Source organism: Haemaphysalis longicornis, unplaced genomic scaffold, assembly GCF_048455015.1.
Source record: "Haemaphysalis longicornis isolate Haplotype H1 unplaced genomic scaffold, Haemaphysalis longicornis Haplotype H1 scaffold_2, whole genome shotgun sequence".
NCBI classification, from domain to species: domain Eukaryota; kingdom Metazoa; phylum Arthropoda; class Arachnida; order Ixodida; family Ixodidae; genus Haemaphysalis; species Haemaphysalis longicornis.
The window spans coordinates 47859174-47875725 of NW_027526295.1; positions in this window are offsets into that span (position 1 = coordinate 47859174).

Below are 16552 nucleotides of genomic sequence, written 5' to 3' on the forward strand. Positions count from 1 at the left end.
TATGGTTCGCGGCATTACCCCCCTCTAAGAGTGCATCGACCCGATGCTAACATAGGCGACAGACCGAACAAATGACAATAAAAGTTTGTCATCGTCCGTAGAAAGGTTTTAAGCGAACCACGTGGACGACTTCAGACCGCGTGCGTTGTCTAGATGTGCCGGAGTCACCATCGGGGATCACTTCATAGGTAAGTTGGCCAACACGTCGTAGAATCTGGTAGGGTCCGAAATACCGTCGCAGGAGCTTCTCACTGAGTCCGCGCCGTCAGCTGGGAGTCCAAACCCACACACGATCCCCTGGTTGGTACTCGGCGTCTCGGCGTCGGAGGTTGTAGCGACCCGCATACACAAGCTGCTGGTCCGTTATATGAACTCGAGCGAGCTGGCGGGCCTCCTCCGCACGTTGAAGATATCCGTGGACGTCGGCGTTGGGGTCGTCGTCTTCTATGTGCGGAAGCATGGCGTCGAGCATCGTAGTCGGCCTTCTACCGTAGACAAGCTCGAACGGCGTCAGCAACGTCGTCTCCTGGATAGCCGTGTTTGTACGCAAACGTGACATACGGGAGCACTTCGTGCCAAGTCTTATGTTCAACGTCAACGTTCATTGACAGCATATCTACGATTGTCTTGTTCAGACGTTCTGTTAGTCCGTTCGTTGGGGGGTGGTACGCCGTCGTTCTTCGGTGATCCGTGTTGCTGTAGCGTAATACTCCTTGCATCAGCTCCGCAGTAAATGCCGTTCCGCGGTCTGTGATTAGGACTTCCGGGGCTCCATGTCGCAGCACAACTTGGCTTATAAAGAACTTCGCCACTTCTTGTGCAGTCCGCCTCGGAAGAGCGGCGGTCTCTGCGTGGCGCGTCATGTCGTCTGTCGCTACGCCAATCCACTTGCTCTGTGATCGGGACGTAGGGAACGGCCTAAAAGGTCCACTCCAATCTGTTGAAATGGTCTCGATGGGACGGCGATCGGTTGCAGAAGTCCGGCGGGTCTTGTAAGCGGCGTTTTTATCGCTGGCAGTCACGGCAGCTCCGGACCTAGTGGGTGACGTCAGAGGTAAGGCCGGGCCAGTAGTACCTCGCCTTGATTTTTCCAATAGTGCGGGCTGTGCCCACATGTCCGGAAGACGGGTCGTCGTGGCACGCTTCCAAAATTTCGTCACGACGGTCCACGTGGATGTCGAGAAGGTAATTCGCTCTTGTTTCGGGGCTGAAATTCTTCTTCACGAGGACAGAGTTTCTCAGGCTGAATGCTGGTAAGCTGCGTTTGAAGGTCCTAGGAACGGCAGCGTTGCATCCCTCGAGGTACTCGATTATGACGCGTAAGTCGCGGTCGGCACACTGCTGGGCGGCTAGGTCGCTCTCCGTCACGATCCCGAAATACGCGCTGTCTTCATCAGAGTCTTGTGGTGGTGGGTCGACGGGGGCGCGGTACAGGCAGTCGGCGTCAGAGTGTTTCCTGCCGGATTTATAAACGACTGTAACGTCGAACTCCTGCAGGCGCAAGCTCCACCACCCAAGACGGCCAGAGGGGTCCTTCAAATTGGCGAGCCAACACAGCGCATGGTGTTCTGTTACAACATTGAATGGCCTTCCATACACGTATGGGCGAATTTTTGAAATCGCCCATATAATAGCCAGGCACTCTTTCTCAGAGGCAGAAAGTTTTTCTCCTCCTTCGACAGACCACGGCTGGCATAGGTGATTACCCTTTCGCAGCCGCTTTGCTTTTGGACAAGGACGGTACCCAAGCCTATATCACTGGCGTCCGTGTGCATTTTCGTTTCGGCATTTTCGTCGAAATGAGCGAGCACGGGTGGGCTTTGCAGGCGTTTTTGTAGCTCGCAGAACGCTTTTTCTTGGTCGTTTTCCCAGCTGAAAGAGTGCTATCTTTCGCCAAGCGCGTGAGTGGCTCTGCAATGCGTGCGAAGTTTGCGACGAAGCGCCGGTTTTATGCGCACAGCCCGAGAAATCTTCGCACGCCCTTCTTGTCTTTCGGCCTTGCGAAGTTCGCAATGGCTGAAGTTGTTGCCGGGTCAGGTAGGACTCCCGCGGCGTTGACGACGTGGCCCAAGAACTTGAGTTCCCCGTATGCGAAACGGCACTTTTCAAACTTAAGCGTCAACGCCGACGTACGAATGGCCTCGAGTACAGACTCCAACCTTACAAGGAGTTCGTCGAATGTCCGGGCGAATACCACTACGTCGTCGAGGTATACGAGGCAGGTGTGCCACTTAAGGCCAGCTAGCACAGTGTCCATGGCTCTTTGGAACGTCGCTGGTGCTGTGCACAGCCCAAACGGCATCACCTCGAACTAGTATAGGCCGTCTGGGGTTATAAATGCAGTCTTCTCTCGGTCTCTCTCGTCCACTTCAATTTGCAAGTAGCCGGTCTTCAGGTCCATCGATGATAAGTACTTCGCGTGGCAGAGGTGGCCGAGGGCGTCGTTGATTCGGGAGAGGGGGTACACTTCCCTTTTCGTCATTTTGTTCAGTCGCCGGTAGTCAATGCAAAACCTTAATGTGCCGTCTTTTTTCTTTACGAATACGACGGGCGCAGCCCAGGAACTTTTCAATGAATGTATCATGTCGTCGCTGAGCATGTCGTCGACTTGAGTCCGGGTGGCGTCCCGTTCGTATGAAGAGACAAGGTACGGTGACTGTCGGGTAGGTCGGGCTCCATCTTCGGTTATTATTCGGTGCTTCGCTAGAGGGGTCTGATGTAGTTTTGCGCTCGACGAAAAACATTTGCTATAGCGACGCAGCAAAGCCAATAATTTGTTCCGTTGTTCTTGCGGTAGCGCAGGATTCACGTCGAAGGGCTGCTGGAGCTTGAAGGTTTCTACGGGTGTGCGTTCAAAGTCGGCGACCGCTATCACGTCACTTGCTTCTTGCGTTTCTTCGAGGAATGCAATTTCCGCGCCCTTGTTTAAATGCTGGTACTCCTCGGTGAAATTAGAAACCAAAATGTGGGATTGGTGTTCCTTGAACCGCGCAATGCCTCTTGCGGCAGACACAGCACGGTCGAGATGCACCCTTTTATCAGTGTATACGATAGTGTCGACGTCAGGAGCAGCATCTTCACAGTAGACTGCTAACATCAAGCTTGCGCGGGGTGGCAGGGTGACATAATCATCGGCAATCCTTAGAGCAGCACGTCGTTCGGGGTTCGGTTGCGGCGTCATGGAGTGATAGGGGGAAAAAGCTATTGACTTAGTCTGCAGATCGATTATTGCACCGTTGTCCATCAAAAAGTTCATTCCAAGAATTACGTCGCGGGAGCAGTTAGGCAGAACGAAGAACGCCGCAGCGTACGTTGTGCCGTCTATGGTGACGCGCGATGTGCACGGTCCACTTGGCGTCACGAGGTGGCCTCCTGCTGCGCGTATGTGCGGACCGTCCCATCTGGTCATAACTTTCTTCAGTTTAGACGCAAATGGTCCGCTCATTACCGAATATTCAGCTCCCGTGTCTACGAGGGCGATTACGTCAAAGCCGTCGATGGACACCTTGACGTCAGATGCAGTCTTCCTCGAGTTCCGGGTTCGCCGCGGCGTCGTATCTCTGCTTGTACGTGTTGACGGTCGGGCACTGTGCATCGTCGTGTTCGTCGTCTTCTCAACGGACGTCTCGGTCAGGTTGGGTACGCGTCGCGCCGTGTAGCTGTCGTCGTGTTCGGGAGTCTCGTCAGGGTTAGGTCGGGTCGTCGGGATGAGGGCATGTCGTGAATCACTGTCTTCAGCGCGTCCTTGCGTCGTTTGAGGGTTTCCAGTTTTTCGCCTTAGAGCAACTTTACCTCCAGAAGTTGCTGCTTTTAGTTTCCCCCGCGTGGGCTGGGGGACCTTCCACGTGCGAAATCAGCATTGCTACGGCGGTTAGGCGACTGGTATGGGTAGGGCGACGGCGATCGGTGTGAGCGGGCTGGTCCGCGATTGGTGTTGGACAGGTATTCGTCAATTTCGGTAGGGCGCTGGCCAGGTCGGGGGCGTGGGGCGTCGACGGAGAAACCACGCAGTCCGAGTCTCCTGTACGGGCAGCGACGATAGATGTGATCGGCCTCTCCGCAATGGTAGCACAGCGGACGATGATCTGGCGTTCGCCAAACGTCAGTCTTCCTCGGCGTCTGGATTTGGGCTGTGTAGGGCGGTACGGTCGACGGCGGCGACAGTGGGGACGGCGGCGAGAGTGGATGGCAGTACGGCGGAGCTTCTTGTAGACGGGTTGGAGCAGAGCGGGGTCGACGAACAGCCGCGGAGTAGGTCATCGCCTGTGGCTCGCGGGGTGCGTCGGATGGCATAGAAGTGCCCAAAGCGTGTTGGACCTCTTCGCGGATGACGTCAGTCAGGGAAGCCACTTGAGGTCGCGGCGTCGTCGGAAAAAGCTTCCGAAGCTCATTCCTGACCACTGCTCGGATGGTCTCACGCAGTGTGTCGGAGCTTGTAGCCCCGGCACCGATCGTCTCGGAAAGCAACACGTTGACCAGGCGATCGTACTGCCTCGTTGAAACTTCCAGCGTCTTCGCCATCGCGGCCGCCTCAGACGAAAATTCGGCCACCGTCATGGGAGGATTGCGGACAAGGCAAGCAAAAAGCTCCTGCTTTACCCCTCCGCACGTCGAAACAACCCTTTCGTCGCCTCAACAAAGATCACTACCCCTTCGTTGGGGTGCTGCATTCGAGTTCAAAGTAAAAGCGCTGCGCGTTCTTTTCTGACCATGGTAGTAAAGGTCTTAGTGAACTCGCTTTTGAACTGAGCCCAGTTTCTCAAGGAGCTCTGGTGGCTCTTGAACCAAGTGCGAGCCGAATCTTCCAAGTAAAAGAAAACATGGCGGCACGTTTGCGCGTCGTCCCACCTGTTGAATTTCCGGACACGCTCAAGTTTCTCCAGCCATTCTTCTGGGTCTTCTGCGGGGGCTACTCGGAATGATGGCGGTTCCCGTGACTGCTGCAAAAGGACAGGAGGATTGGCTTGGTTGAGCATGGTGCTGCTTGCGACGTCTTTCTTCTTCGTCTTCTCCGGTAGTAGACCGGACTCGGGTGGTAAATCTTGCAGGCGGAGGCTGGCTCTTGTTGGACTGGCTTGGCGGCTTCCCGAGGTTGTAGTGGGCATGAAGGGTGCGTACCCCGCACCTCAACCAGATGTCACGAAGACAATGACGACGCAGTTGTCTTGAAGGAGAAACAAGTTTATTGGAGCGAACTTGTGCACCCCTAACAACTCAAAAGAATACAGAGGTTGCGAAGGAGCGGTCAACAAAGTGACTTGAGTTGGCGAGCGTCGAGAATCGAATGCCCCGGCGTACGCACTGCAAGCTTTTTATTTTTCGGCGCGCGTGGTTCTCGAAACGTCAATTCACATCGAGAACATAGTAGATCCAAGAAGATTATTCTGGGCTGTTCAAGTTAGATGGGAATGCTCTCCCTATCACAACAGATAACACATGCGGCACAGAAAGAAAGAATGGAACACGCACTTCCCTTGGTGCAGAGATAGCACAGACCGGCGCAGCCGGGCGGTAAAAGCAAAACACAAATAAACAAACCCAATGTATGGTTCGCGGCAATATAAAAGGATGCCTTCGTTCACAAACAGTTCTGTGTTATGGTATTTTTGACATAAAGACGGCCTATGACACCGCATGGCGTTATGGCATACTCAGTTACCTGAAGTCGTTCGGTGTCTCGGGTAACATGTTGAATACTCTATTTGTTACTTGTCGGAGAGAGCCTTTCGCGTGGGAGTCGGTAGTGCACTCTAAAATGTTCACGTGCAAGTAACTGCCGTGCCGCAAGGTTGCGCGTCGAGTTGTACTCTCTTCATTGTAAAGATGATCTCTTTTGGAAAGGCACTGCCACCTGCAATCTCTGATTCCATGTATGTAGTTGACGTCCAGATATCTTATAAATCGTGTAACATGTCCATCTACCAACGTCAAGTCCAGGTTGTCAAGAAACTTGCCGCCTGGGTAGACAAGAATGGCTTTAAACTGTATCCTGCAAAAAGCTCTTGCGTTGTGTTCTGCAGGAAGCGTAGGGTCCATCCTGGCGCGGACATAACTCCCAATGGTGTGTCGCTACGTGTGAACAAGGAGCACAAGTTTCTAGGTGTTGTGTTTTACCACAAACTCACAATCATTCCAAACATCAAGGAACTTAAGCATAAATGTCTGAAAACAATGAACATCATTAAGGTTCTCTTCCACCAATCGTAGGCAGCTTACAAAGAATTCCTGCGCTTGTATACTGTAGAAAAGGAGAAACAGGACGAAGCTGGCGTGAGCACGCGCCACGATCATCATCGGTAGTGGTGTTCGATGACATGGAATATGGAAGCACGTATCGCTCTTTCTAGGGCTATGGGCCCTTGACTCGCGCTAGCTTCCGCGACATCTTTGGTGCCGATCAAACCGGGAAATCGCCCTTGGGAGCATCACCCTCATGGCTTCGTCAATCGACTGCCTTCGAAAGAGTCGTGGCATCGTCAGGAGCGGCATCACGCGGGCTCTCACCCAGCTGAATGACCTACTACAGCAGCTCCCTCTCGACAAGGCAACCCTGAGCTCCCACGTCGAGTACATCGTACAGCGAGAGCCTTAGCTCACCGCACTCAACCGGAAAATCACCTATGCCATGGATGAAGACGCGCTGGAGCTAGTGCTCCACGGAGTGGCGCAGTATAACCGCAAGGTTTCGTACGCCGTCTGCCGGCCCGAACGCTCCCGTAGCCAGCGAATGCGGGACAGCAGCTGCTTCAGCCCATGCTTCACCGGGTACGTCATCACGCATCGCGCCTGCGTCAAGGCATCGGACACTCGCCCTTCCGAAACTTTAGATTACAGTGTTTACGGGAATTGTGCACGAGGGGCAAGATTTCGGGATCACTACAGCGTGACCATTCATGACAACGTCGAGCTGACATATATCGAGAGATTCAAGTGCCTGGTGATGTACCTTATCGGCGATGCGAGGCGAGCAATCGAGGGTATCCGACTCTCGGAAGCAAGCTATGACGTTGCGGTGAGCGCCCTCGTTCAACGCTTTGGCCGTCCAGAGTTGCTCATTAAAGAGCATATCGATCAACTTCTGGCATTCACACAAATACGTTGCTCGACAAATATCGACAGGCTCCGCGAAATGTATGACAAGGTACAATTATGTGTCAGCGCCCTGGAAGCCCTGGGAGTTCCACGCGAGCAATACGCCGTAATCTTGAACCGTGTGCTCCTCCAATGCCGGCCGGTCAACCTGACTTTAATGTACCGGCGAAGAGTTACGGAGACGGACAAGGGGCTAACGGACGACTCCGCGACGCGGCAACAAGGAGCTGGCCAGGTAAAAGAGCCAATGAAATTCCTAAGAATTCAAATCAAAATTTGCGAAGACGAAAGACAAGGACGGCCTCCCTCTAATGCAGCTCGTTCATCCGTCCAAAATGCTGACTTGATCTCTCCAGGACAACAGGATGCACCCGTCCTCTGAGCATCAGCTTTGACCGCGAAGTCTTAGTACGTAATAGTACCGGCGTGTCCCTTTTGTGACAGCCGTGGTCACAAGGTGGTGGACTGCATAGTTGACATGTCGGCGAACAAGAAGAGGACGCGATTGCGCAACATTCATTGCCCTTTCCGGTGCAGCCGACGCAACCATGCGCCGCATCAGTGCAGAGCTTCCCACAACCTGAAATGAAGTAGTTGATATCACCGTCATTTACCCTCCTGTGTGACTTGTTCAATCCGACTGGCAGCATCACGCCCAGATCAAGAGAACAGGTACAAGCTAGAGAAACCGTACCTGCCGTCATGACGGCTTCGAGCGGACACTCCAGGGTTACGTCAGTGTTGCTCCACACGGCCCGAGCTGTAGCAGAGGGTGTACGGCGACGCCTTGTTGTTCGAGTGCCGTTAGACACTGTCAGCCAGCGCACCTTCATTTGCCAGGATGCGGCTAGGGTCCTGAAATGCACGGTTCACGGCACGGAAGACCTGTCCTTAGTAACGTTCGGTACTGCGAAGTCACCCAAGGTTCTATGGTGCCAGCCAGTACTGGTGACGCTACGCAGCAAACGGCCACCATGAAGGAGCTCAACCGGTGCCATGTCAAGGATTCCTCACCAAGGAAAGCTAGGAACGCGCAAAAACCTGTTTCCTATCATTCTTCTGACAATAATGCCGCAGAAAACACTGTTGCATTATTTATTAGTACTGAACATAGCATAGGCAACGCTCGTGCATTTTAAGCGCAACTTCGTGCCCTGCCATTTGTTTCTTTATCTGATTTGATGACAGGCTTTTTAAAACCAAGTGTTACTTTTTATTATGGTTACAACAGGGCCACGTCATTGAGAAAGCCTTGGTTTTAATTTATTTTCGGTGTTTGAAGGTGAGCTCAGCTACGTTTGGGATGTAACACATTTGGTTAAATTAGTAATAACCCAGCATCCTAATCAACACGGATATCGTAAAGGTTTTTTTTTGCTCAACGCAGCTTGTTGTGTTCGCGCATGATTCGGCTCTAGCATTAGACAAGCGTGGCATAGTTGAGTTTATTTTCTTGGACTTCAAAAAAGCATTCCACGTTGTTCCCTAAGTCCTTGTTGTTAGTAAATTGCCCAGGTATAAACTGAATGAATCGATTATCTAATCGATAGCCCGGTATCTCTCTCCAAGGCAGCAGTCGGTGGTTCTAAACGGTTGTTGTCCGGATATGTTCTGATGGTCTAAGGAATTCCCCAGGGCTCGGTCTTTGGGCGTGATGTGTTTGTGTTGCAATTAAACGATATTACTATTGCGCTTAAATAATAGTTGAAAATGGTCAAAATGACTGAGTTTACAGCTTACGGGACCACAGAGACTCTACGTGATTCCGTATACCTGCAGAATGATTTGAATGCAATTGCCTCCTTTTTAAAACTGGGTTTAACTGAAATAGCGTTAGAGTGTGCCCAATCGGAAATGTCGTTGAATGTTAAAACGTGTTTACGTCACCTTTACAAGGAAACGTTCATACCAGGTGAATACGTAACGCGCAAATAACGCTGCTTTAATAATGTCCAGGAAATATAAATACCAGTAATTTATTTAGCTAGTGCTTTTAGGTGACCTAGCCACGTTCACAAAATAAAAGTTGGGGCTGTGCGTGTTTTCTGTTTTCTGGAACAAAATTTCAGCGAAACTTCATCTAACTTAAAAAAAACCGTATTTTACTCACGTGCACTCAATGTTGGAGTGGGCATGTGTTTTCTGGGATCCGTACACCAAACAGCTGGTTAATACCCTAGAAAAAATACACAATAGGGCAGTGCGATTCGTTTTTGGTAATTGCGATCGTGAAATTACCATCCGGGCAGATAAATGTAAACTTAAATGGTAAGTTGTGAAAGATCCCAGAAGAACATTTAGGTTGAGATGTTTTTGTAATATCTAATATTGTAAAACTGGAATTGATGAGAGAAATACGTCCAACAGCTGTTTTACATATTTCGAAGTCGCACAAAAATCCTAAAGTAAATTATTTTTTATTTATATGTAACCCCTTGGGCAATATATTTTTGTCCTCGACCATCACGACTGTCGAAATATTTTCCACCTCTGATTGTGTCCATTGTTTCTAATGACCATTTTCACGCGCTTTATAGAAATGTTATGTTATTTCATCTCAAATTTGAGGCTGACTTTTATGTATCCCCCTGCTCTATTGCATGCAAAAGCGAAGCAGGTACGAAATAAATAAATAGAGACCACGTGAAAATGATGCCAACGCCTCCTTATGGGCATCCTTAAGAAAGTGGGAATAGCAGGGTACTAAAATTGTTTTCCCTGAGTGCCAATTGCAAGAGCAAAAAAAGGAATAACACGCAGAAATTGATGCTGCTCAAAGTCCAAAAACGTGGCCACTGAAACGGTACGAGTGCAACGCACGGCTGGCGCTATTCTGGAGGTGAATGCAACAAAGTCATGCTAGACTTTATTAAAACGGGCTCAAGAACTGAAACCCTTCCCGTTCCACCGAGGTATAACGGGTAAATTAAATACATTGAAAATGAATGTATGGATTTAAAATAAAAAAAACGTAAAAAGATACTGTAAAGCTGGAGGAAGCTGTGGATACATCAGGACGAGCCGCAAGTTCGCCTACGAGGGGTTGAGCGCCTTACGCATTCAAACTCGGTCAATGAAATGATTGTTTTATTCATTGGAGTGTGCAAGGTTTGCTGTGCGCATACTGCCACGGCTATGTTATAGGTTTTGAACGAATTATCAAACTACAGTCTTGCTCCTTTTATTTCGTGAACGCCAAGGTGAATAGATGCAGCCACCAGAAGGACGGCGTCATTCGGAACAGGAATACAAATTTTTTATTGAAGTAATTAATTAAAGAAGAATTAAGTTCTTTTGAACTATAAGTGCTGGTCTTGTAACTCACAAAAATCAAATCCCGGATTGATTGAAACTAAAGGCACTTGTTCAGTCTCTCCTACAATCAGACCTGTGAAAGCTGATCAGGAAAGTTAATGGAGTATAAAATGTTTAAAAATATAGTCAGAAACTGGACATAATTCCTGTGTTAAAAACTAAATCGAACGTTACTTCTTGTTTTGTGTAGTGCCAAAAAGCTTCGTAAAGGCATGCGCGTCGCATTTATAGAGAACTATACGGGCCAGGAAAGTGTTGAAAAAATAGTTGACTTAGAGCATATAAGTTTTCAGGGTGTTTGTCCGAAAAGAAATTGGTTAAAAGTGGCAGTTTCACCATCCTGAAATAAACCCAGTGAATTAAGCGCCCTCCTGAACTCCCCTCGCCCGGTTTATTACTGCTGAGGAGCACAGAAGATATCACGACCCGGACAATACAACTATTCCAGCTACTGAAAACCAATAAATATTTTCTGAATCCGACAGAAAAAGAGCCACTGCAAATGAAGGAACGACAAAGTTGTTAGCAAAGGAATTTTGCTGTCAACTGAGGCTGACCAATGAGCTGGGATGCGCTGAACACTAAATGGTGGGTAGTGTCGTGCGGGGTTACTTTCATGGGGTTGCAGTGTTTCCAAAATGGTGGGTTTGTGCTCCTGCATGGTGCGACTGAATTATATGGTTGCACTGCCTGAGGTTGTGATCCACCGGCCTCAGTAAAGTTAACGCACTGTAGGTGAACCCTTATGCCCACAGCACGGCTGAACTCCTAGAAGATGTAGTAAAGCTGGAGTCTGAGGAACGCATCTCCGCTGACCACCGCTGGCCGTACTTCGGCCACACATGGGTGACTATCTCATAGCCGGAGCCCTACGGCTGGAGTCTGGCTGTATGAACGTAAGCCGGTCGACTGGCCGACGGAGTAGCCATTCGATAGCTATGGCAGTACCGCCATATACGGCCACAAGGCGCAAAATGTATGCCGGAAAAAGCCCCTATAGAAAGTCACTACCCAAAAGTACATTGGCTTGAGTTAGGCTGAACAGTCCTGTGCTGCCTTTGTTATTCTTTAAAACCGGAAGAGGAGCCAAACGCAACGCGAGTGTTTACGTTCCGTTCAGTTCTGTCACGTGTACGTTCCTTCGTTCAGTGAGTGGCCCTATGATAGTGCACTGCGTAAGACGTTTTTCTTCGTGAAGCACTGTACTGATGTGTACGTAACTACATTATTTCTAATATTTTAAATATTTAACATTTTTTTCTGTTAAGTCTTTCATTAGAGCCATAATCTAGCTCAGCGGGCGCAGCCGACAGGATCAGGATTTGTCGCCACGCTAAGGAAAACGGACGAAGACACAAACGACGAAGATGAATCGCACCACTACTAGAAGAGTGTGGGCCGCAAACGCAGCGCACCGACGGACTCCACAATAATAGTGATCGACCTACTCCTGACATGAACAGAACTCTACGTTCAATGTTCAACGAAGAAATAGCAGTTGATGAATGAAGTAGGAGCACGGCTCCCCTAACCTGGCTGTAAGCACATCTTCTTGCGTCTTCTAGAGCATGCGAACAGCATCGCTAGCTCTACAAATTAACGAATGTGCTGACGATACTTCAGGCTGCCTACGACAATGAACGGAAGACAAACCTACAAACGATACTGTTTCAGAACGGGAGGCTGCGTGAAGAACGGGAAAGTCTTCTAAGGTAACTGGTGGGAGTTGGCCACACGTTGGCCACACGGAAGTTCACCACACAGGTAGCATGCATGACGGCCCATACACGAAAGTTACAAGGCTTGCAAAAAGTGCACCGCCTGCTCAACAGACATCTACCACATAATCACCACGATTACGGAAACACAAGCGAAGCTCAGTGCATTTTTGTGGAGATCACAAACGCCCGCTGCTCTGAAATCGAGCAAATCGACCAGCTACAATCCCTTCACGCAGGCGCTTCAAGCGACAAGCAACAAGACTCCCAACGTACGCAGCGCACAGGACCCTGAACGCAGCACATGCCTGGCACCCCCTATTCCGGTCCAGACGTGCACAAACCAAGCGCTAACAGCGCAGAGCACAACAAAGCCAGTACCTAGGCAGCTTTGCGCACCTACTTTCCCGGTCCCACTCCACTCAGTCAACGACATCCCACTAGGATTCGTGGACCCGGTCATGACAACGGAGACACACAGCGCACGAAATGCATCTTACGTAGCAAACGACAGTGCACCATGCTTAGGGACGTTTCTCAACCCAAACGAAATACACAGCGCAGGAATCGCGCCAGAGGTGACGACGAAGATCCTAATCGAACCGGTGGAGCTGTCCAGGGTGACCGAGACGCATAGCGCACGGAACGTGACCAAGCCAACACACACGACAAAAATGCTATTCGCGACATCTCCGTTCCCGCTGATGATACCTGGCCTTGACAAGTGAACGTCACAACCGGAGTACTCAAACTTCCCAGAAGTAACAAAAAGACTTAGAGCACCCGGTTCAACCCTCCGGGAACGCACTAGCCCTCCGACACCCGTTACTCCAGCCCTGATCCACCGAACAAATGACATCATGGTCGTGCAGGTAGGTCCACCACCAAACTACGAAACGGCCAGTACATGCGGCGCGTCCCACCCAGAACGAACAAGATCCCCGGCCCTCACTGCTCCCAACGAGACTTACCCGACAAACAGCATTTCGAACAGGAGTACGCAACCGCGAGCAGCAGACGCGGAACGAACGAACGCTTTAGAGTCTGCTTGCACCGGAGAGATACCAACCTCAGAATTCTAGCAACAACAGGCAAAAAGCGTGTGCTTCTACTAAGATACGGACATGGCAAGGACGACAATAAATGAACACGATCCAGACGAATCCACCGAATGCTTTAACGATGAATCCACGCTCACGACACCACGAAACGTAAGACTGAACGGGCGAGACGATCCACATCGTCATCCCCACGACAATGCGTCCACTTTCGAGGTGAACACGGCAAAAGCGAGCGTGGGGCAGCAACGAGGTTTACCGATCAGACACGCAACACTACGACATCGCCACGCCACCAAACTTTAAACAAAAAGACAAAGGCTCCCGGGCAATGGGCAACGCACACATTAATCGAAGCAACATCCTCAACGTGCTGAACCATGCGATCCCTGCACACCGCATCAGGCCACCGGATAACACGGACGCCTACGCGCCGACATGCATCGAGCACACAGCGAGATACACGAACACAATCGCCAATATAAGCGACGTGAATAACGCAACGACTTAAGCTCTGTCAAGTTTGTGTCCGTCGAAGTGACCGCATGGGACAAAAAAATCAAGCCGATTTGAAATACACCGAACCTCATCGAGACGTACGCCTTCCTAACTAAGGTTCTAGTATCATGAACAACGAAAACCAAACGCCGGAAAAGAGCAACTGTGAATAAGCGGACTATGATCATGATAGCATTGGACATCTATCTACGAGGACAGCTAATGCAATTGGGGCTACGCACAAACTTGAGCAGGCGCGTGCTTGCTATCTCTGACTATTGGGAGTGTATTGTAGTGTTCCGTGCGGGCAGAGCCACGCGCATGCGCGCGGCATTGGGCGGTTCATCCGCACTGGGTCGCACATGCGAAATCACAGCGCCCAGTCCCTACTGAGATGCATCACAACTGAGCACTAGCGGCAGTTTCGGGTTGTAGAAGCACAAAACTGAGCTCGACGTGAGCAGCATTTTTGTTTTGCGGAAAGCCTCAGCGCATTCTTTGGGCCAGTGCCACCGCAAATGTTTATTTAAAAGTGCATAGAGCGGTGCTGCCCCCGTTGCCAAGTTCGCCAGAAACTTGGAGTAAAATGTCATCATGCCTAGGCATTTGTTGCATTTGTGGGTTTGGGGGCTTCTGTGATTGCTCTTATCTTTGACCCCAAGGGATGGATTCCGGCCGCTGATATTTGGTGGACTAGGTACTGAACTTCGCTTTGAAAAAACTTGCATTTTTCTTCCTAAGCCTTGTGGGCCTAAAGACGCTGAAGTACTCGTTCCAGTCGCTCTTTACAGTCCAAGACGGTGCTGCCTCCTATAATTACGTCGTCTATGTAGCAACTGACGTGAGGAATGCCGCAGAGAATTCTTTTCATGAGGGACTGAAACACTGCCGGTGCACTTGCAATGCCGAAGGGCAGCCGTTGGTACTGAAAGAGCCCCTTATGCGTATTGATGGTCAGGAGATCCCTAGAATCTTCACATAGCTCTACTTGCTGCTATGCAGAGGCTAGATCTAAAACACAAAAACGTTCATGCCCTCTAAGATTGCAAACAAGTCTTCTGGTAGAGGAAGCTGGTAATTCTCCGTTTTCAGCACGCGGTTAACCGTGAGCTTGTACTTTCCACACAGCCGCGTGTCTGCCCCTCCGTCTTTCGGCACCACTACCAAGGGCGTTGCCCAGTCGCTTCTTGTGACTCGTTTCACGACTCCGGATTCCTCCCATCAATCTAACTTCTTGCTCACTGGTTCCACCAGCGTGAAAGGAACTTTGCGGGCTTTGCAGAACACTAGTGTGCTGTCCGGTTTTATCAGTTTTTGAGCTTTGAACCCCGAAATCGGTCCCAACTGCTTGGAAAAAACAGGCGCAAATTTCTGTTTCAGCTCATTTACCATGTCTACTTCCCCGATGGCAGCGATTTGCAGCCAGTTCAACTTTAGTCGGCTCAGCCAGTTTCTTCCTAATAGGCACGACAGTTTCTTACCTGCATCATCGACGACTATGAGGGGAAGAACGCAAGCCTGCTTGTTATGTCTACCTTCCACGTCGACCGATCTAAGAACTGGGACTAGCTCGCCCGTGCACGTTCTTAATGGCTCTGTCACTGCTTTCAAAGGCAGGTGCGCCCACTTCTGCTTATAAACAGCCTTTGGCACCACTGTCACGGAGGCGCCGGTGTCTAGTTGCATAGTCACGTTTTGACCCTCTACTTCCACTGTAACGTAATACGCTGCCTTGCTGCTGGCGACGCTACATATCTGGAAATCTTCCCCGGATTCTTCACCGGAGTCGACCACGCAATTTAACACTTTGCCTGCTTTCGATCCCTGCTTGCACATCATCTATAGATGTCCTTGCTTACCACAATTGTGGCCTTTGTACCTCCAGTAGCGGCACGTTCATTCCGAATGGATGTTTCCCCATCGGAAACACTCTATCTGTTCCGCCCTGACTCCTCTCCGGTCGTTGGAGGCGACGTGGCGTTGCGCCTGGCCGGAGAGTTTGTTAAGTGGCGGGCCTTCAGTTACGAGGTTCTCCCGACGGCTGCCTTCATCGAACTTAATCTGCTGCGACTGATGTGAAGCAAGTTCGCGGTTTAGGGCAATTTTGCAAGTCCCGTCAAAACTCAGGGTCTACGCGTTTCCTGCGAATAGCTCCCGTTGCGTGTCTGCACTTCGAAGCCCCGCGACGAACCTGTCCCTCAACGGTTAGTCGAGGAAATCGCCACATTCACAGGCTCTTACTAGATTCTTCAGGTGCAGCACGAATTCTGACAGTCGTTCTTGTACACCCAGCACACGACGGTTTAACCGGCATCTTTCCGCTATAACTGCTTTCCGCGGGCTGTAGTTGCGTGTCCGTACTGCTTTTACCTCCTCGTATGTTTTACTGGACGGCATATGGGGTACCAACAAGTTTTTCAGTATTTCGTACGTGGTTGGCCCTACAACGGTCAAGAATACGGCTAACTTTTTACCAGCAGCCACTTCATTCACCTGCACGTACAGCTCGAAGCGTTACACGTACGCGTCAAAACTTTCGGCCTTCTCGTCAAAAGAATCAGTTCTTCCCACCTTGGACCTGACGGCCGCGCCGTTTCCTCGACGTTTACCGTCCTGCCCAGCTTGCATTCCGCGCTTGTTTTCACCAGCGGACGCTGCCTCGGGAGCCTACTGCGCAGATCCCATTCTCTTCACCAGTTGTAGTGTTCCGTGCGGGGAGACCCACGCGCAGGCACACGGCGTGACGAGCAAGTGGACAGCAGCCAGCTCACCAACAAGAAGAAGTTTATTGGCACAGCGCGCGCTTCTTGTACGCGCTGGCGGTTGCTTATCTGCGAGATAACAAAACATGCAGACGACTCCTGTCGGCGC